This window comes from Cebus imitator, unplaced genomic scaffold, assembly GCF_001604975.1.
Source record: "Cebus imitator isolate Cc_AM_T3 unplaced genomic scaffold, Cebus_imitator-1.0 Scaffold34, whole genome shotgun sequence".
Classification (NCBI taxonomy): Eukaryota; Metazoa; Chordata; class Mammalia; order Primates; family Cebidae; genus Cebus; species Cebus imitator.
In genome coordinates this window covers 7,818,727-7,840,959 of record NW_016107349.1, presented here as the reverse complement: position 1 = coordinate 7,840,959, position 22,233 = coordinate 7,818,727, and the positions used below count along the sequence as shown (strand labels likewise).

At 41.5% G+C, this 22,233-nt stretch overlaps 1 pseudogene across 1 annotated transcript; it reads right to left on the bottom strand.

Moving 5' to 3' along the window:
* Positions 1-2,156: 2,156 nt before the first annotated feature.
* Positions 2,157-12,233, bottom strand: LOC108301410 (annotated as a pseudogene). The gene is made up of 2 exons (XR_001823857.2): positions 12,141-12,233; positions 2,157-2,965 (listed from the first exon to the last, which is right to left on the bottom strand). The product of XR_001823857.2 is annotated as a porimin-like (transcript).
* Positions 12,234-22,233: the final 10,000 nt, after the last annotated feature.

The following is a 22,233-nucleotide window of genomic DNA, read 5'->3' as shown; positions in this document are numbered from 1 at the left end:
CACTTCCTGCAGACTGCTGAAAAGCAGACCCAGCATCTAGTTTTCAGTGTAGCAGAGCTGCACAGGTGACTCAAGGCATAGTCTCAGCGATCTCATCTGTCAGAGTTAATGCCCTATTGGGAAAAGAGTGGGACCCCTAACTTGAATTAGGGATATTTGGATTGGGTAAATTATCCTGAGAATTCTGAACTCTGAGATGTCCCTGAACTCCCTAGGAGGGCAGAAGCAACTGATTCCAACTTGCCTGAGGAGAACAGTCTCCCCTTTCCTGGAGACAATGAAATGACACCACTTAAGGCAGGTGCTTTGCAATATGGCACTAGTGCTCTTCCAGAGCCAAGTCTCATTAGTGCCAGGCCAATGACCAGAATCAATTGTCAGCACAGTCTGATTAGGGAAGTACAACCTCTGCTCCAGGAGGAATAGCCTATACTGAAAGGGATTTGCAGGACCTGGAACACATGTGGAAGGAGACCTAGAGGGCATTGGCCTGGAGTGGGAAGACAGATATAAAGCTGCATAGGGAGCATTTTCATATTTTGTCTGCATGGCAGACAAAATATGGTGCCTTTAATGAAGAAGATCAACCCAGTCTTTGGCATTTTATATGCAGCTACTAATCTGGAAACCACTTTTTTTTTTTTTTTAAGTCAGGGGTAGGCAAACTATAGCTCATAGGCCAAATATGACCACAGACTACAAAAGCAGAGTTGAATAATTACAACAGAACCATGCGGCTGAAAATATTTATCGTATGACCCTTTACAGAAAATGTTTATTGACTAGATTTCCACGGGCAAAAATGATTAAAAGAAATCTGTCTTTACATTTAGAGGGACAACTCTGCATACTCACTGTTTCACTGTTTTGTTAACTCTCCTGTTCCCTGTTGTAATATAATAGGTAGGGATTTCCATCATCTTGACCTTCTGCAAAACCTCACAGTATCTGACTTGTCTGCTGTATTGATGATGCCATGTTTACTGGAAATGTTACTACCCTAGGTGACCCAGTAAGATACATGCGTATCAGAGGGTAAGAGATAAACCCAATGAATATTTAGGTTCCCATGATATTGGTCAACTTAGAAGATATCCAGCAACCCAGAATATATTAGGACATTCTTCCAAAGAAATAAACACATTGCTCTACTTGCAACTCTCACCACTAAGATAGAGGTACAGTGCTTGGTGAGTGTTTTTGAATTTTGGTTGAAGAGCAGACTGCATTTAAAAATACTGCTTTGGGCCGGGTGCGGTGGCTCAAGCCTGTAATCCCAGCACTTTGGGAGGCCGAGGCGGGTGGATCACGAGGTCAAGAGATCAAGACTATCCTGGTCAACATGGTGAAACCCCGTCTCTACTAAAACTACAAAAAATTAGCTGGGCATGGTGGCACATGCCTGTAATCCCAGCTACTCAGGAGGCTGAGGCAGGAGAATTGCCTGAACCCAGGAGACGGAGGTTGCGGTGAGCCGAGATCGCGCCATTGCACTCCAGCCTGGGTAACAAGAGTGAGACTCTGTCTCAAAAAAAAAAAAAAAAACAATAAAAATACTGCTTTGGTCTGTATTCTGGGAGATATAGAAGTTTTGCCTGGGGCACAGTTAACAGAAGGCTCTGCAGGAGCCTTCTGCAGAGCCAGACTATTGGACCACCACACTCAATAGATCTAATCATGATAGAGCTCTCCATGATGAAGAGACTGTAGGAAAAGAAAATCTCCTTCAAAGTTGACAAAGAGTTATCTGGCTTTTGCAGACTGCTATTTCTTTTGCAGCTCCTGGAATGCTACTGGATATTTGTAGAGATTGAATGCCTGGTTATAACATTACAAGACACCAAGTGTGAGCTATTTCTGAGTCCATTTAGTGTTGCTATAAAGGACTACCTGAGGCTGAGTAATTTATAAAGAAAAGAAGTTTATTTAGCTCACTGTTGTGCAGACTGTACAAGAAGCATGATGCCAGCTTCTGTTTCTGCAGAAGGGCCCAGGTTACTTCCACTTATGGTGGAAGCCTAAAGGGAGCCAGCATGTGCAGAGATCACATGGCAAGAGAGGAAATGAGAGAGAGAGAGAGAGAGAGAGAGAAAGGGAGAAAGAGTGAGAGAGAGAGAGAGAGAGAGAGAGAGAAAGAGAGAGGAGGTGCCAGATTCTTTTTTTTTAAGCTCTAGATGTTTATTACAAAACCCAAACCCTTGTTACCTTGAAGAATCTTTACACATTTACGTAATACACTGTATATTTTATGCATGGCCTGTTTATGCTGTTTTCAAGAAGAGAATATTGTTTTAAACTATTAATAAACCAAAATTAATTGATAGGGCTGCATCAATCTGTCTTCCTTCTTTGGTCCATGATTTCCTTAAATGATGGCGTCATGTTCATCTATGTTTCTATACCGAATGCCTCTTCTTGAGTAGTACATTTTGCATCCAATGTAAAGAATAGATAAAACTCCCAGCATTAATACAATACCACCAACAAAGCTCCCAGTATCACATTTGGATCCTTTCTTTGCTTCAGAATGCATAGTTGCTGTAATTGTTACTGATGAAGAAACAGATGTCACTGAACTATTGTGGGCTATGGTCATCGTGGATGTTGCTATCTGAGATGTGTTTGTTTTGGGTGTAGACTTGAAGATGGCAGTCCTATTTGCTGAGACCATCCTTGGTGTTGTCCTGTTAGTTGCTGCTGTGGGTTTCATGGTGGTGACTGTCTAATTGCTGGGGACTGAGGCAGCTGGAGTTGGTAGTCTCATAGTGCTGTTGGAAGTTTCATTTGCATGGTCAGAAGGCACATGTTGGAGAGTCTCTGTTGAGTTAGCACTAGAGTTGTGTGGAGGCACAGAATTCTCTATGTTTGCAGATGTTGCCGAGGTTGCGCTGTACTCCAGGGCGGCCCCCAGCAGCGCCAGCACCTGCAGCGTCCCCAGGAGCAGCGCAGCCCAGGCGCGCCGAGTCTCGTGGGTCCCAGCCGAGAAGGCAGCAGCGAGAGCGGCTCATCTGCGCAGCCCGCGCCGGCTCCGTGTCCCCTCAGGCGGCGCACTTCTCCCCTCCCGCCACTTCCCCCCCAATGACCAAATAGGGCGCAGGAGCTGGGCCTGGAGGGGGCGTCGCGTGCGCAGCCGGAGCCACAAGGCCGGGCGGGTGGCGCGGGGGCGGGCTCGGGGTTCTGGGCGTGGCGACGCGGCTCCTGGCCTCGCTCTCAGGCGCGCGCCTGGGAACCCCAGAAGCCGCTTCCTTTCTTTTCAGAAACTGCGGTTTTGTTGTCCTGGATGAAGGCGAGCGCGGCTGCCTCTCCGAATGCTGAGCACGCGGGCTTCGCGATGCCCGTAAGGAAGTCTTTGAAGAGTAGTTTTGCCGGCAGGGAGGTTACGGGGTGCGTGCGGCTCAGAGTGAGAGGGTGGAGCTGCAGGGCGGGGGCGGCAGGAGGGGGAGGTCCCGGAGAGGAACTTCAGTGGATGCGATTCACTCTTAAGGAGTCCTGGGCGGTTGGAGCTTCACCCTTGCGTGACCCAGCCTAAGAGGGAAGTGGAGATTCTTTTTAACAACCAGCCCTCATAGAAACCAAAAAAGCAAGAATTCACTCACTACTGACAGAATGGTACCAAGCTATTCATGTGGGATCCACTCCTTAGAATCCAAACACCTCCCACTTGGGCCCACCTCCAACATTTTAAATCAGATTTCAAGATGAGATTTGATAGGAGCAGATATCTGAACTAGAGCAAGCTATATATTATTAGGTACACTGAATCATAGATTGGGTTAGCACAGCAGCAATCCATTGTATTATGGAATGTTGTGTCTGGAAATGGGCCTGAGACAGGTCCAAAAGGCAAGAGTAAATTGCATGAAGAGTGACACAGATTTGTATGTCATCTGCTTCGATTGCTCTGATATCTTTTATCTTATCTTTCACTTATGGTTTATAGGGGATTCCCTATGACCAACTGATAGAAAATTGAAAAAAACCTCGGGCCTGGCTCACAAGTGTGTCAACAGATGCTAGTCAAAAATACACTGCTGACATATTATAGATCCACTTAGAGGTATCTCTAAAGAGCAGTGGTAAAAGTAAATTAGCCAGCAGGAAAGTGGTGATCAGTAAATTTGATCATCCACTTTGCATGAATGACTGGTGGGGAGTCTGGAAGGAACCAAATTAGAAAACTGGGGAATGATGAATGGTGAGGTCACAGGAAGAGGCACATAGATTGACCTATAAAAATGAACACAAATTTTGCAGCTATTACTACCTGCCAGAGAACAGTCACCACCAAGTCTCTCAGTAACCAGTGGGGAAGGCTAATTCATCATGTATGTCACTTCATTTCTCTCTCATTGATTGCTTCTATGCTGGACAGTGGTCCCAAGAAAAGGGTGGTTGCATGGCAGAGACAAAGGTTTGCATGAACTCCTTCTAGTCTAGCTAATGATACTCTTGAATGCTCAATTCATCAACAGCAGAGATTGAGGAGATCAGCCAGCCTCTTGGTATCAGGTGGATTACAATTAGACGTCTTCTACCCTGGGGTGTTGGGGAGGACAAAAATTTGTCCTTATAGGAATTAATCCTTAATGTGACTATACCCTGGGTTTGCCCTCTTTGTCTGTAGTACCTCCACTGGCTTACCATCCAAAAGTTTTTAGAATACTTGACTTATCAACATATATTTCACACGACATTGCCACACACCAAGGGAACTCTTTTATAAGAGGCAAGATAATGAGTGCATGAAACAGGATCTAATAATTGTTCCTTGTACCCCATCACCCAGAAGCAGCCATCCTAAGAGAATGGTAGAAATCGTATTAAAGGTCATTAAGATTCGAGTTTGGGGACAACACATAGCAGGGTTGAATGTGGTCTTCCAGGATATGGTATATACATTAATTCAATGACCAATATATGGTTTTGAATCCCAGTAGCTCAGTTATGTAAAACTGGGAACCAAGTGATTACAGAATCTGTGTTTACCATCTTGCAACTTTAGCCTCTATTGGATTATAAATCTTAATTGTGATTGTGAATGGGAAAGATAATAATTCTGTCAGAAAAAATGTAAGAGTCCCTGAATTTGAAGCTGAAAATATCAGTTGAACTCTTCATGCTTATGGGCCAGCAGGGGAGAAAAAACACATCATTAACAGTAATAGCCCTGACTCTCCTGAAGAACTGGAGTTGCTGTTCCCAGTGAAGATAAGAAGAAGCACATCCGGAACCCAAGGATTTCACGGGGCATCTCTTGGGGCTCCCAGGTCCAACGATAACAGATTTATACATAGTTGTATTGTACCTACATAATTGTATGGTCAAAAGTTGGTGCATAGTTGTATTGCAACAACTGTGGCCCAACAAGGATAAGGCAAATAAAGGTTCAGACCCCTCAAGGATGAAGGTCTGTGTCATCACACCAGGACACCAAAACAGATAGCTAATGTGCTGGCCCCTGGTGCGGGAAATACAGAATTGCTGGAAGAGATTGGAGATAAATATTAATTATGACTTCAGATCCAGGTCCAGCTGTGGAACAGAAGCTTTTCTTACTTATCCTTAACTAGACTCTGGTGAAACATCCCCTTGAAGGAGACCTTGTGACAGATTGAACTAGTGCTTCCCTTCTTGTAGAGTAGATAAGGACAACTTACTCTCACAGAAATGGGGACCTCTATTGTAGTATGCAATTTGGATATAATGATGGAGGAAAGTGCCTTGAATAATGCAGGAGGTGGACTGTATTATGCACCTTTTATATACTAGTTTATAGGCTTTGGCTCACTGATTTCATTCAAGCTGCCACTGAGATCTCTTGCTTTTAGGGTATATTCTGATTGCTTGCATGCAAGAGCAACCTGACATTATTGCAACTTCTCAACTCCTTCCACGGGGCGATCCTGATGATACTTATGTAAGACCCTTATTGCACTCAAATATGTGTAATATGGACGTGCAGGGAGGTTCATACTCTGTGAGACAAACCTTTGACCAATTGGAGGCTGCAGCCAATGGTTAAATTCTTCACTTTCTTTTCTCCATGATGAAATTATACAACTTCTCAGAAGGTGGTCCTATGGGATTGAGCAATCGGTCAAACCTAGGAGCAGTTAGGCCTATACTGCATCCTTATATTACTCTCCCTCTTTCTCTATTCCATTCCCTTTTTCGTCACTCCTGCTCCCTGGGATTGTACAATCTAATTCGGGCTGGGATATTATCCCACCTTCCAATCTGATCCACTTGTGGCCCTCTAGTGATTCCACTGCCACAGTGAGCATTCCCTCCCATTGCACCATAACTGAAATGTGGCATCTTCTGGGGACACAACTTTCCCTGCAGCCTGCTCAAATGAAGACTCCTGGCTCACCAATACTGTCCCCAGACCATTCTTCTTCCTTGCTCCTTTGAAATGTACATCATCCAACTAAAATACCTTTTTGTCCTTCTAAATATCTTTTGTATCTGTCCATTTCTTACCACCCCAGATGCTACCTACCTAGTTCAGGCCTCCACTGAATCTTGCATGTTTGTTTCAACAGATCTCTGTTCCCAGCATCAAATAGCTCTCTACTTCTTATTTTGCCTCCTTCCACCTAGCTTGGACACTGAGTCAAAAGTAATCTTCCCAAAGCATAAATTGGATCATGTCATTCACCTACTTAAAACTTTTTCGTGGCTGCTTATTGACATTAACATAAAAGTCTAAGTTATTTATCCCAGTCGAGAGACTCTGTAAGATTTAACTTGTTTCTTTTCAGCCTTTATCTTCTGTCACTTCCTCCCTCACTGTCAGCTTCAATAACACTGAACTACTTTCACTTTCCTAAAATGGAGCCTGTCCTTCACATGTCCTGACCCTGAAACAACCTCCCACACTTGATTAATGCCCACTCAGCTTTTTAGGTCTCAGAGACAAGTGTCCTGGGATATTTTCCTGGACCTTTCCAAGATTGAGCTAGTAGTGAACACCTTATCCAGCCTTCTTACTTAACTCTTACTTCAGCACTCACTACTTTGAAATTTTTGTCCCTGGATCCTCTGTCAGACTTAAGGCTTCCCAATTGTCCTAGCATCTAGTAAAAATTAAGCATTTGACAAAAATTCATTGCAAGAATGTCTAGATGAATTGGTTTTCTTTTCTTCCTATTAACTTGTTCACCATTGTTTATAATATTATTAAAAAGATGAGTGTACATTTTTTCTCATGTATTTTTCCAACCTACTTACAAAGTAAAATGAAATGGCACATGAACAGCATGAAATTGACTGGGAACTCTCTCAGGCACAGATTACATCATTGGACTAAAACTCATATAGTCAGCGTTTAGGAAAAATAGATTAAATTCCATACATATATTCCCAATCATTTATTATATTCATAATCCTTTTACATTTTTGTATTTTTGAAATCCTGTGTCATATTTTTATCACAATACTACATCACAAAGCTGAACACACCTCCTCTTGAACATTTGTCACTAGTGGCCTTGAATCTTATGTGATATCATAATAATTAGAATTTCTACTTCATAATGACTGATAGAGAAAAGCAATCTCAGCTGTAAAAACAGAGTCCTGGGGGAATATTGATAGCCTTTTTCCCAATATAAATAAAGCAAATAAAGCAAAATCCATTTGCAATAATAGGTGTGTATGCAAAGACCTCCTGAAATTGCAGGAGCAAAACTCTTTCTGCATCTCGACTTCTTAAGATCCGTTCCTCAACAATGATCAGTTGGATTTTACTGTAAGAAGGAAGAAAACAAGGAGCCTGCTGGAACAACATGGAAACAGGCTATATGTATGGTGGTTATGGCCACAGACATTTGGTTCAAATTCTTGCTCTGCTTTTAGCCTCTCTAGCTTTCAGTCTCTTTGAGTGCAATGGGGAAAATAACATCTACTTTGTAACATTGTAGGGAAATCAAGTAAAATTTCATATGTGGAGTTCTCAGCACATAGTATCCTCTCAACACATCCAGGGCAGCTATCACTGATGAGTTCCCAGAAACCTGGAACAATAAGGAAATCTATTAAAAGAGCCGTAGGAACCAGCATCTTCAGGGAGGGCTGGGGGTCAAGGAGCCAGAGGGAGGTGAGAGAGGATGAAGAAAGAGTGACCATTTTCTCTAAAGTAGTTTTTCATTAAAATTTAGCAGCTTCCAATCTGGGATTCAGAACTCTAGGCAATGACCTAGTAGTCAGTAAGGCAGGAATAAATTGTGATAACATTATTATGGAAAACATTTTCAGCAAACTGCAGGGGAGAGATAGCAGGAAGATCCATGGCTAATGCACTGCTTTTAAAGGACTTTCATAACTCACTGGACACACAGGGATGTTTTGTGCTTTTCCTAGTCATAAGCAGACAATAAGCACAGTGACTTACTTGTCAGGCAGAAAACTTGATTAGTTTCTTTTAAGCAGTAAGCAGAATCATAGGAAATCATTTCCTTAATGCAAGCCTGGAAGAAATGAGAGGTTCATTTGTCATGAATTCATTTCAGCATTCACATGGTAAAAAAAATTACTGCCACACATGGAATGAACCAAGTGGGCTTTAGAACTCTTTCTGAAATAAAACATTGCAAAAAACCATACCCATAAATATATTAATCTGTATTTCTTATGTTCACATTTTAAGGTTGAAAAAATCAATATAACATTAGTACTTTATCTCCCTCAAAACACTTTTTAACCAATATTTCATTTGCACTGAATAACAGATACCATTAGGTTGGCAGGGGAAATATCCTCCTGCTAAAGATGAGGACACAGACTTTGAGGGGTTATCTCACTTGTTAAAGATCACATAGCCTGTAAATGAAAGAACAAAACCTCAACCAAACCTCATGCCTCCAAATCAAGAGGAGGCCCCATTGGAACACACTGATGCTGCTGTCAGATGTGTTTTGTCTCATATATTTTGATGTTTACACAGGCCATTTTTAGCATACATGTTAGCAGTCAATGCCATAGGAAATGAACTTAGACCAGGGCAGGTGTTTAAACATCTTATGGATATTTCCCTGATCAGGCCCATGAATAGAGTGTAAATATAGATGAGAAACTGACTTCCTGTTTGTTTCTCTGGTCCCACTCTTTACCTTTCTCCCACTGTGCCCTGGGAAGCTTACCTTAGGACCTACAACAAAGAGATTTCTCACTGGCTTCCTTGGGGTTCATTCAATATGGTATTATTGCAGTAAGTTGGAGGGAGGGAGGAGAAGCAGGTGTGGATTTTTGTTTCTTTCCTTAGTTCTCATTTTAATGCCTGGGCATAGGCTGGTTGTGCCTGGGGGACATCTGCAGACAAACTTCCGTGCTTCCAGGTTTTGTAATGACTCCTTCTACTTGCCCTCTCAGAGCCAGAGGCCTCAGGGTGCTGAGATGTTCTTATCCCCAGTTCCCACACCATCCTTGTGGCTTCCCTGTACCCTGCCCATCCTTTATAAATATCTCTTTACCAAATTTTCCTCAGAATACCTGAATTTGAGTCGTATTTCCATTGCCTGCCAGGATCCTTCCTGACATTACCTTCCTGAATGAATATTTTGAAGGAGTCTATTCTCTATGCAAAGAAGCCCAATTTCTCACCATGTATAAAAGGAAATAAACATCATTTTCAATAGAAAATAATGCAGGGTATATGCCTGGTGTCACAGCTGTGTTTGGACCACAGAGCCTAGAAAGATGTAGTCATAGAAATAGACTCTTTTCTCTCTTTTTTTTTGGTAACAGCATCCTGATTTTCCCTTGAGAAACCATCCTCTCTTCTTCTTATAGTCTCTGACATTATGATAGGACCAACCCTACTCTCCAGGGACAGGCGTGGGGCTCCACCCTGGCTTATGAAAGAGCTATACACTCCTAACCACAGTGATAGGTGTAGGAGATCAGTCAGGATGCTGGGAAAAATTATAAGAAAGACTCAAACCTTCTTGGAAGGCTAGACGGTTTTACAAAAGCCTCAGAAGAGAATTATGGCTGAAGGCAGCCTAATCCTCTTAACTTGAGCTAATAGCAAAGAGCAGATAACAAGGGAATGTAAAGGAGTTTATCTAAATAGCTTGTTTACTCATGTGGTCCTAAGACCAAACTTTAATCATCCACATGCAGGACTGCTCTCTACATGGGGGGGGGGGGGTTTGACAATGTCTATTATCCACTAATGATGTTTGCTCAAGACTTTTGTCTTAAATCTATTCTAAAATAAATATGAGCCTCTCTAATATATGGGGGCTTCATAGCTGGACTCCCACTTAGGGATCTGTGAGCCATGGAGTCCCCTGGCCACGCTCATATGGGCAAAACATCTGTGTCTACATACTTTTGTCATTGATTGCTCAGGCAGAGTCTGCCATTCAGACTCAGCAGCCAGTTTAAAGATGGGAAGGAACAACAGCAGGGGAACCTTGACTTTTTCCAGAGGTATCAAGAAAGAGACCCTCTTCCCACTGGATTTTCTAATCCGTGGAACCTAGGCCTGGAGATGCTGTTAACCATCTTTGACGTAATATAAAAGCCAAAATAAAATATCAAAAGGTGGAACTGAGAGATGGTGAAAATGTCCTCCTGATCACATAGGTTGAGCATTTGCATTTGGCCATACCTGAAAGTGTCTCTGCACTTTTCTCCCCTGGACCAATAATCTTTTTTCTCTTAGGGTGATCTGTTTTCACCTTTATACAGAAAAGTCTACAGTAAAGAGAAAAATCCTGAACTAGGAGACTTGAAACTCATTCCAGTCTCTGTTATTTAGAAGTTGTATGACCTTTGGCAAATTATTTTGCCTCTCTGGGCTTAGATCTCTCCCCTATAAAATAAGGATTTTGTGCTGGATGTTCTTCAAATGCCTTTGTAGAGCTGAACATGGAGACAGATCAACAGTAACCAATCTTCCAGGTCAGCTAGAACTCAGAGAAAAGTTATGCCTCCAAGTGAGCTCATTCTCTGTTATCAGCACATTGACCACAGCATTGCTGTCCATCCAATAAAGGACAGACATTGTTACAAATAATGACCCTATCCAGCCCTGGTCAGCCCTACTGTTAACTCCCAGGAGAGCTCATCGCATCTTCCCACTTCAATCCACTTAACCAAATATACTATGTAATTTTGATGATATGTCTCTTAAAATTTAATCATCACACCAAATGGCCAAAGAAATATTCAATGTCTACCAGAAGTAAAATGTGGTGCTAGGTATTGTGATTATTAGCATTCCACCTTTATGTTGATCCTCCTTGGAAGGGACCCAAAAAAACCCTTCTAAACCCTCCAAGTTTCTGCCACATAATACCTTCCTTCATGCACTGTGGCTTTTTGATACTTTCCTCTGACACGCATTAGATGAAAATTTATCTGATGAAATTTATTTTCATCAAAGGATGCCAGAAAAACAAATGAGTTTTAAAGTAAAGATGAAGGAAAATTTTGAAAAGTACTTAATTTCCTCATTATTCATCCATTCATTGTTCCACTAGCCAATGACCAAGGCATTGTTTGTGGACTGTTCACAGTAGCTCTATTTTCTGCTATTGTTTTTTAGTCAATGAAAATTAGGTAATAGCACAATCCTGCATGATTTGCCAAGCATTTGTTGAGTTGAAAGGTCACATATTTGCACACAACATTTAGATGTGGGAAAGAAACTATCGTCCTTTTGCCCTGAAAACCTCATTCCCACCATTGGTGGGGGAAAAAACCTAAATTAGTGCATAGAAGACATTTCATTGTCTGATGGCTTAAATAGTCTTTTAAAGACTTGTTTAATATCTTCTGGATAGAGGCTCAATCAAGTTTAAGGTCCACGCCGCTTTTAGTACTGTTTCTGGTCTTGGAGATACACTTACTAGTTGTCACTTTCCACAAGAGGCATCTTTCACAAGATATAGTCTTTCATGAGATGGCAACTGGATGGAGAGGAAAGCTTACCTGTCCTCTTTGCTATGAGGATGTCCACCTGCTGCTCCTTGTATTGTCTTCTGGTCCCCTCTGGCCTTGGAGAAAGATGTCCAGTCTATCCATTAGGCATCCCCCTGACAGAAGCTGCTGAGGCCACAGCCAGGGTAATTGGTGATCTGGTGGCCTGCTGGGGGTCTACTGTGTCCCTTCCTGTTATACTCCCTTACCTTGGTTCTTGCTAGAGCAGCAGCTCCCCATGGTCTCAGCTGCCTCCTCCATCTGCCCTGGGCCTTGGTTGTCCACCCAGCAGCCTCTGCCATGAGGTCAAGTTTCCCTCCCACAGGGATCATGGGAGGCCCAGTGGCCCTCATTTCTCTTCCTTACTCATTTTACTCTGGGAGCAAGTGACAATGTTTGGTTATCTTCCCTATCCTACTGGAGAGGACCTATTCCCAGTTATCTTTTCTTCTTAAGTATCACCACCATGGTATACTACATGTCAATATTTGTTCTGTTGCAATTTTACTGATGCAGGGGTTCCCTAAAAGGTGATCTCCTTCCTGAACCCCAAACAAGGCATGAGTCCTCTTTGCCCCTCTGCTTCTGGGTTTCCTTGCTGATCTCTCTTGATATGAATCCAGGAACATGTCTTATCTCTTTCTCTTGTTTTCTGTACCTCATGGCTTCTTCATAGAATTGGAAGGTATATCTACTTCATCTTACTATTGTTAAAAGAAAAACTTTGGCAGAATTAAATTTAAGAGAGTTTAATTGAGCAGAGAATAATTTGCAAATTGAGCAGCCTCCCGAGCAGAGTAGGCTCAGAGACTTCAGAGCAGCCACATGGTGGAAGATTTATGGATAGAAAAAGGAAAGTAACATATAGAAAATGAATGTGAGGTACAGAAACAACCAGATTGGTAGCCACTTGATGTTTGCATCATTTGAACACACTTTGAACAGTTGGTTACCTTTGATTGGCCAAGACTCAGTGATGGCACGAGAGTAGATTACAGTCTGTGTACAACTCCATTTATGTTATAGTTCATGATGTACACAGAAACCTTTAGGCTGAACTTAAAATATGTAGGGAAGCAGCTTTAAGCTAAACTTGATGTATCACTGTCCAGTAGAGCATTCACCATGTAATATCTTCCTTCATGCATTGTGGTTTTTTGATACTTTCCTCCTTTTTCCTGGGTAATAAATTGGGCTTCAATGATGGAAAGGCTTTGGGAGAACAATCACTTATATGGGAATGGAAAATGTAACAATTTAATATCTTCTAAGTAGGATTCCTGTCACATCTAGAATATGTAAAACTCTGCTAGTTTTTAGGAAGGGAGCTGAGGATAGGCTAAGAGGGGACCAAGATGTGAATTAAACATGATTCCTGTTCTTAAATAGCTTTTAGCTTGAAGGAAGAGATGGACATGAATACCATTGGCCAAGGCATGGCATAGGAACCAAATGTGGCCTGTACCACTGGGTTATGAGATCAGACAGGGGTAAGGATCACATAGATCCCTTAAAAAGCTGACTGCCCCAGCACTTTGGGAGGTTGAAATGGGTGGATCACCTGAGGTCAGGAGTTTGAGATCAGCCTGGCCAGCATGGTGAAACCGTGTCTCTATAAAGACTACCAAAAATTAGCTGGGCGTAGTGGCGGGTGCCTGTAATCCCAGCTACTGAGGAGGCTGAGACAGGAGAATTGCTTGAACCCAGGGGATGGAGGTTGCAGTGAGCCAGGATCATGCCATTGCACTCCAGCCTGGGCAACAAGAGCAAAACTCCGTCTAAAAACAAACAAACAAACAAACTAAAAACCAAACAACTGTCTGCTTTCAGTTTTTCAGTTTGCTTCTTCTCAATTCTGCAGGTTAGAGACCACAGCCAGAAACCTGATTAGTGGTCATCTTTGGGCTTAGACCTTGGCTTGAGGATTTCTGTCTCAGCAAACATCAGGTTGGGACTGAACTTGGGGGCGGGAGAGACCCATCTCTTCACTGGGTAGGACTGTACTTTTTCCTGGTAGATGACAATTAATAGGAGGTGCCCAGAAAGAGCTGCACTCTATTTGAGAGCAGTAGTTCTCAAAGTGTGTCCCACCCGCATAGGTGTTATCAGGGAACTTGTCAAAACACAAATTCTGAGGCCCACCCCAGGCCTGCTGAATCAGAATCTCTGGGGATGAGGCCCAGCACTATTTTAACCAGCTCTCCAGGTGATTCTCATCCACACTAAAGTTTGAGAACCTCTTCTCTAGACTCTAAAATTATGTAACTTTAGAGTTACATAATTCTAAAGTTACTGGCACCCAGGGCCCAGCAGCACTGGCGTTACCTGGGAATTTTTTAGAAATGTAGAATCTCAGGCCCCACTTCAGATGTATTGAATAAGAATCTTTTAAACTAAAATTCCTAGTTAATTCTTATAAACATTAAAGTTTGAGAATCATTGTCCTAGGTGATTTGACCTATATTCAACCTGGATTATAGATGATAGGTGGACAGTATCATTTTTTTTTAAAGGTATGTTTTCTTCTGTCTGTTCCAGGGAGGCCCCCTCCTGTCAAAGCTGGGGCATCTGAGAGACAGTGGTCACACTACAACTCAGCTGCACGCACACCAAAAAAAGTAGCTTATTTTCTTTTACTGTTTATTTTTCCTTCTGGTTTACCAACCTACTGGGTATCAGGGTGAAAAACATTATTTTACTTGCAAATTAATTATATTACCACGTTTTCTTGCTTAAACTGTCTTTTTAGGTTAACTCTGATACTTTGGGATAAATGTTCAGTCTTTCGGATATACTCCACTTACCCTAGCTCCTCCCATGATGGTTCTGGGGTGGGAGAGGTTTACATGACCTTGCAGTAGCAGGGCAGAGGACAGGGTTATGCTGCTCATGGGGCATTCTGTACAAATTAGATGTGTCTTCCTTATGATACCTTCCTTCCAGGTGTTGGAAAGTTGTCATGCTGATTTTATTAGAACAAGCGCCTTGTTGCCAGATGTTTTAAAACTGACATAATAAATGTGCAAATTTTCAATATCTGTTAAATGAATGGTGCCCTCTTAGACATGGATTTCTTGTGCAATACTCAACCTGTGCAACTATATGCCTGTCTCTGTTTTTGTACCACAGTAAGGTGCATGCATGAGGCTGAATATGGGGTTTTCCCCAGAGGCTTGCAGCGGTCTTCACGAAAGGCGGACTATTGGCACTGACTATTCTGGCCACTCTGGAAATTCTATTGCTCTCAGGCCACGAGGATCAACATTTGTCCATGACTTCCTCACTTTAACTCTTCCTTGCCTCCTCCTCTTAGGCCACTGGGGTCAGGAGCCCAGGCTTTTTCATTTCCCTGAAAAACAGAAGCTTTGTTTACACCATGACTGGTTCTCACTACCCCCTGACATACAGAAAACTCCAAGTTTAAGTCAGCCAGGCTGCTTCTTGATATGAGATGGGAGCTTAAGGCATTTAAAAAATTCTTTTACTTTCCCATAATGTCTGGCTTTTGAGACTCCACTGACTAGTGCCTCACAAACAACGCCGACTTGCTTTTTCTAGCTAAAATTCACCCTTTTCCTGAGGCATGAAACACACTGTTTCAGTGTGTAGGTCCCCCAGGGCAGCAGTGTTTTCTGGATTTGAAAATTTAACAGAAAAGCTCTCACAAACATTGTATTATTTTACCTGTCTCTTGTGGGACTTTATTGAAGGCAACAAGAAGCAGCCAAAACCCACCAACATTTTGAACTTTTCCTAACAATTTCTTGGTTTCAGACTTTTAGTGGACATTATCTGAGTCTCGGGATGCAGCAGGCGTGGTTTAACCAGCAATTTTGCTGCCACTTAACATGGGCTGCTAACAAGCTAGTTCCATCTTCATTGCCCTCTCCACTGTAGCTCTTCAGCTCTGCCTATTCGACAGTTTCGAGTCTGTAACATCACCCTCACTTCCACATTCGAAATTCCATTGGGATCCTTTAGGATTCAAGGAACAAAAATACCAAATTTATACTAAAATAATAAGGAAGCATATTTGGTTCATGTAACTGCAGTGTTTGAGACTCTCAGCATCTTTAGGATGCACCTCCAGTGTTGTGTGATTCCCTGAGTTCTTCTTTCTCCCACGCATTGGCTATTTTATGTTAACAAAATGGCCACAGAGATTCCAGGCATCTCATTCACATACCACAACATCCAGATTAAAAGAAAGGGCCTTTGTCCCAGAATCTAAGCAGGTTCAGTCACATGCCTACCACTGAACTAATCATTGCGGCTTTGATTGACTTATTTAGGTACTACGTGCTCCATTCCTAAAGCCAAGAACCACATAGGTCTGAAAGTCAGGCATTCCTAAAAAGAGGCAGCTCTGAAGTGTCAGCTGAAACATTATGAGATCTATCCATTTAGAATGGAGACTTTATTTCTCATAAAGGGTTACAGCCTGCAAGGTGGTCATTTTCATAGGCTGGGAAACATAGCCTCTGGTAGTAGCCAAAGGGCAGGCACTTCGAGGGAGGGGAGGATGAAACAAGGATTTATGCTGAACAGTTGGCCAAGTATACATATTTAACAGTTTATAAGAGTAGCTATGAATATTCATGAAGGGTGTCCTAATGCATGTGTACTAATAAACACACATGTTGCATGTTCACTTTGGGGTGGACACTTAATGTATAAATGCATCACAATTAGGCCTTGTATGTCAAAAGGTGAATCAGGGACACAGAGGCACTCAAGTATGCAGCCTCCGCAAATCAGCCAGAACCAGCCCATGGTTGGTGGTCTTTTATCAGGAGAAAGTTACCAAAACACCCTCTTATCTCATCAGAGCTGTAGAGATGGCTTGTGGAACAGAGGGGTCAATCAGGCTGCATCTGGCGACTGGTGAGCTGTAATTGTTTAAATATTTCTTATCTGGAGGCCAGTGATTATTTAGCTGCTAGAGAAAAAGAAAAACCTTGTGGCAGGTAGAATGTAGTTTATTCTTTATGTACAGGAGGTACGTGACTTAACTATGCTTGGCGTGGCCTTAGGTCTTGTTTATAATTTAGTATCTTATTGCCATAAAGAGTGCATTCTGTCAGTCTTATGATCTCCATTTTAACATTAATACTGGTCAATTCTGTCTAAATTGTAAAAGGGAGTGGGTACAATGAGGTGTGTACAAGATCCCATCCTATCACGGCTAGGAGCTCAGTTTTTAAAGTTTCTCTGGGGTCCTCATGGCCAAGAGGGGTCTTTTCAGTTAGTTGGGGGGCTTAGAATTTTAGGATTTTATTTTTAGTTCTCAGGAGGATACACAACATTTTGAAGGAAGCTCTACCTGATGCACAAGAATCTGGGTCATTAGTTGGGCTCCTACCAAGTCCTGGCCTGTGCCCCAAGAGATTCAGGGAGGCAGGAAAGGATTCAAGCAACCACTAAAAGATTAGGCAATATTACCATCACTGGTGACTATAAGTCAAAGACTGCTTTCATTTCCTTAACATCATGTAAACCTCCCCCATTCTGGTGTAAACCAAAAAGAAGACAATCCCATAATGCCTGAGATGGGATTTCCTACAGCCTGGTGGTGTGTGGGCTGGGAGGTGTAATTAAGCTGACAAAGAAAATGTAGCAATATTTTTTTGCAGCGCTGATTCCATGAACAGCGATTCATGCCGTTGTGTAATCTGCAACAAAAGTAAGTCAGCGGATGAGCAGCTTACTAAAAATTTAGGGAAGGGATATCGTAAAAACATTTCTCATGAGCAAAGAATGATAGCTAGAAATCAACATGACGATTCTTGTTACTACTAATTTAAGATGAATAAAATGTCATTTGCTAATGTTTGTTCATACTGTTTTACTTCAGCAAATGCAAAAACTTTGACAACGACTTTCCTAAAGGGAAACTTTCTTTTTAACCTTACTTTCCCATATAGTCTTAAAGTTTTTCAACCAGGAATATAAATATCCCCAAGGGTTTTAGGAATTGAATTCTGAGGTTAGGACAAGCTAAAATTACAGCATTATTAGGTTGTTTCATTAATTAATTAATTAATTTATCCAAAGACAAGCCAAATGAAATGATCTGATGATTGCTGAGCTTTCCAGAGAGAAGAGAAATGAAAAGTGCAAAGGCTATGTCAGCATTTTCCCCTTTCATTTCCAGTTCCTGGGAGATACTTTTTTCTTGGATGAGAAACCATCATCCTGGGCTCCTCCGCTCTTTTGGAGTGGCAACTGGTAGTGAACTATTGTTATGAGATTCTGTACAGAACAAGATCATCACCTAGTGGCCACAAGCAGAACTCCTGCACAGCTTTTCCTGGCCAGCCAAAGTGATACAGTGAGAACAGCATCTTTGGAGGAGAAAAGATGTATCTTAACTCCCACATCACTTCCCCCTCCCCCAGATTCGATCCGTTCGTCATTGTCGGCTTATGTCTTCAAACTGGGTGCATTCAGCTAATGTAAATAATAACACAAAGGTAACCATGCTGTGCTCCATCTTTAAGCTGTTTGAAATGTCAAAGAATAAAAGAGAAGATATTGGTCAAATATATATATATTTACTTGAGTCAAATCAGGTTTTTATACTATAGATGAAAACTAATTTTAAAAATGTCTACTTTTCTTTCTTTTTCTTTCTTCTTTCTCTTTCTTCTTTCCCTTCCTTCCTTGCCTGCCTCCCTCCCTCCCTCCCTCCCTCCCTCCCTCCTTCCTTCCTTCCTTCCTTCCTTCCTTCCTTCCTTCCTTCCTTCCTTTCTCCTTTCTCTCTTTCTTTTAGTGCAGTGGCACAATCTTGGCTCACTGCAACCTCTGCCTCTCATGTTCAAGTGATTCTCCTGCCTCAGCCTCCCCAGTAGCTGGGATTACAGGCATGTGCCACTATGCCCGGCTAAGTTTTGTATTTTTAGTGGAGATGGGGTTTCACCATGTTGGCCAGGCTAGTCTCAAACTCCTGACCTCAGGTGATCTACCCGCCTCTGCCTCCCAAACTGCTGGGATTACAGGCGTGAGCCATCACTTCCGGCCCTACTTTCTTTTAAATTAAATTTCTATTATTTCTCCCCAAAGGTGTCTACCTAGTACATGTAAATAAAACTCAGTCAGAACTGGATTTCCAGTACAATAGTGTAAAAATTCAGTTAGAAGTTTTCTTACTATAATTCTCTTGGGAGACCCTTCTGGTTGGGGAAGAAAGATGGAAGGAGGGACAACTGGGAGAGAGAATCTTAAAAATGCCCCACCTAGATGCTGATTTTGCAAACAAGAAAATAAAAACAATCTGATGGTGCATTATTTCAGAAGTTAAGGAGGTGATGTGTGCTCTACTATTTGATATTAGGACACCTTAGAGGACATGCTGAAAGGGCCCAGGGATTTTTGTTTGTTTTTGTGGGATAGGGCAAGTTGTTTGTAAGTTATCTATAGGCATATGTTCTTTCTGTGTGTCAGCTGCAGGAAGTCTTCTGATTCCATGGCTCGGTCACCTGATGGACCAAGAAAAAGAAGTCTATCATTGCAAAAGCTTCCTTGGTTAGGGTGTTACACTAGCCATTGTGTTTCCATAGCAACCTATGGATGGGTTTATCCAGGAAAGCACAGGGGCCCGCCCCATGCATGGCCAGCAGAATCATGTCAGTGAGGACTGGACAAAAAGAAGCATAGGGTAAGATAAACGTGTTGTAAAAAGAATGTGTGTTCTGTATCACAAATTCTATTCTAAAATCGGTGCTAATTAAAAAGAAATAAATCAACAAAGTCCACAGAGGCCTTTGGTAAGTAATTATTTATTTGATCATCACATTAAAGAATAGAAATCTAATGTCTTGGGGAGTCTTATTACCTTAGCTTGAGACAGAAAAAGGAATAAATCAGGTTGTGTCCGCAGATTTGCTCAGGATGCTCTTGGGGAGATAATGTTACGTAATTTGGGTCATATGAGTTGGTTCTTTTGGGCGTTTTTAAGTTTCTCTTCATCCATGAAGCCTCCCAGACTATGTAGAGAAAATGGAAGTTTTAAAAACTTATAATCACTCCTTTCTCTGCCCTATCAGGTACTTATTTTCAGTTCATTAAATTAGAAAATAATATTCTGAATAAGAAAATAAAAAGTCGATAATTTTTAAACCAGTGATAATGGACATCAAGCTGCATATTGATGCCCACAGTGTATGTCTCCTCAGAATCATGAACTCCTAAGAGCAGGCAGGCACTACTGAGAGTGGTTCACAGAAAAAGAAAGATGAAAGTCTTTAAATTACGTTAATGGATATATTTAACCACTTGGAGAAAGTAAGTATAGCAGTGGCCTCCTATAGCCAGCTCCTGCCAGCTCACATTGCTACATTCCTACCCCAGTGTCACTCCAGGGACTCTCTATTTCTTGGGTAGCTGTCCACTAATTTTAATAAAGATGAGAATAACTAATAATCACGAACATTTAGACAAACGCACCACAGTTTACATAGTGTTTTCACATCTACTTGTTAAAAGCAGGTATTATCATTGTCCCTGCATTTTGTAAAAATTGAATATCGGGGAAAATCACAAAAATGTTTGGAGGTCAAACAGGTAGTAAGTGGGTGTTCTGATCTTCTAATCTAGGTCTTCTGACAATAAATTCCAGATAATAACAGCTAGAAGGTCTTACCTTTTTCAGAAGTACTTTCAGTTTACTGGGGAACTCTAATAAAAAATGTGAAAAGTCTTTAAAAATTAAATAATTAACTTTCGAATGCTGAAATTTCAGATAATTTTAGATTACTGCTAGTGTTTTCTCTGAAATCATATGAGTATCCTCCCAACATGGATTCTCCATGATAGACTCTGGTGGGAAAGATAGGCTGCTAGAAGGCATGGGAAGCCTGGTTCACTTGGGAACTCATCTCACATCCTAAATCAATGTTTTGCTGGTAATCATTAAGTAGAACATTCTTACTAAGGGTGTCACAAATAGGTATTTGCTACATCTCTTTGTATAACCAGCTGAGGAAAAATCCTAATAGATTCTCTATTACAGATCACTTTAATTACTGTGTATATGATTTATTGTATTTCCAGATATATTAATTAAGGAAATAACTCTCCTTTTCCCCTTATCATGACCTAAACCTCAAGACTACACTGAACAATTTTCCATGCATATGTCTTTAACAAGCCTACAGAAAGAAATGGTAGAAATGAGCAAAAAAGATCAGAAAGGTGGAGAAACAACTCTGGAGAGAAGTCAGCATTCCTGGGTTCCAGGCCTGGCTCTGCTTGCAACCAACTGTGTGATCTTGGACAATGAGTTAATCTCCACCTGAGTTTCCAGATGTGGGCAACACTGGTTTTGAATCTTTTACAGATATTCAACTCACAGGCCGCCAATAATTTATCAGTAATTAATCAATCAGCCCTAACTATTTTCATTTTAATGCATCTTTAGTCTTTAAACATATGGGTGTCTCAGAGTGCCCAGAGGAAATCTTAATTAATTCTCTAAAAAGGTTATGACCAGAAGAAGCAAAGAACAGAGAATGTTCATATGACCTCCAAGTAAGGTGGTTTTCTATAGTGTATGCACACCATCATGGAAGACTTTCATGGATAATGGAGTCAGTTTGTACACTCACTGATTTTTCAGTGTGTGTCTAGAAGTTAATTACTGAAAAAAAAATAGATATTTCTTGTTATCAATATTTTGTTTATAGTGAGGGCATCACATGTTATCAAGACATTTGCTATCTGATTATTTTAGGGGGAGTAGAAAGAACAGGCAAGAAAAGGAAAGGAAAGAAGAAAGGAGAAAGGTAGGAAACTCCTTAAAAATATTTTGGTGAGGAAAATGTTTACCAAGTGTCTACCTACAACTAGGCCATTTCCACATGAGGATTCAAAAGAATGTGTTATATCAAGACTCTCTTGGCCAGGCATGGTAGCTCATGCCGGTAATCCCAGCAATTTGGGAGGCTGAGGTGGGATGATCACTAGAGGCCGGGAGTTCGATCGAGACCATCCTGGGCAACATGGTGAAACCCCGTTTCTAGTAAAAATACAAAAATTAGCTGGGAGTGGTGGTGGGTGCTTGTAATTCCAGCTACTTAAGAGGCTGAGGCAGAAGAATTGCTTGAACCTGGGAGGTGGAGGCTGCAGTGAGCAAAGATGGCACCACTGCATTCCTTCCTGGGCAACAGAGGGAGACTCCGACTCAAAAAAAAAGAAACTCTTAAAATATTCTAAGATTTTAAGTCCAAAAAGAAGCCTCTGAATGTAAGATATAATAGAACTATTTATTTGTCTATTCATTAAACTTCTGGTAATTTCAACTAT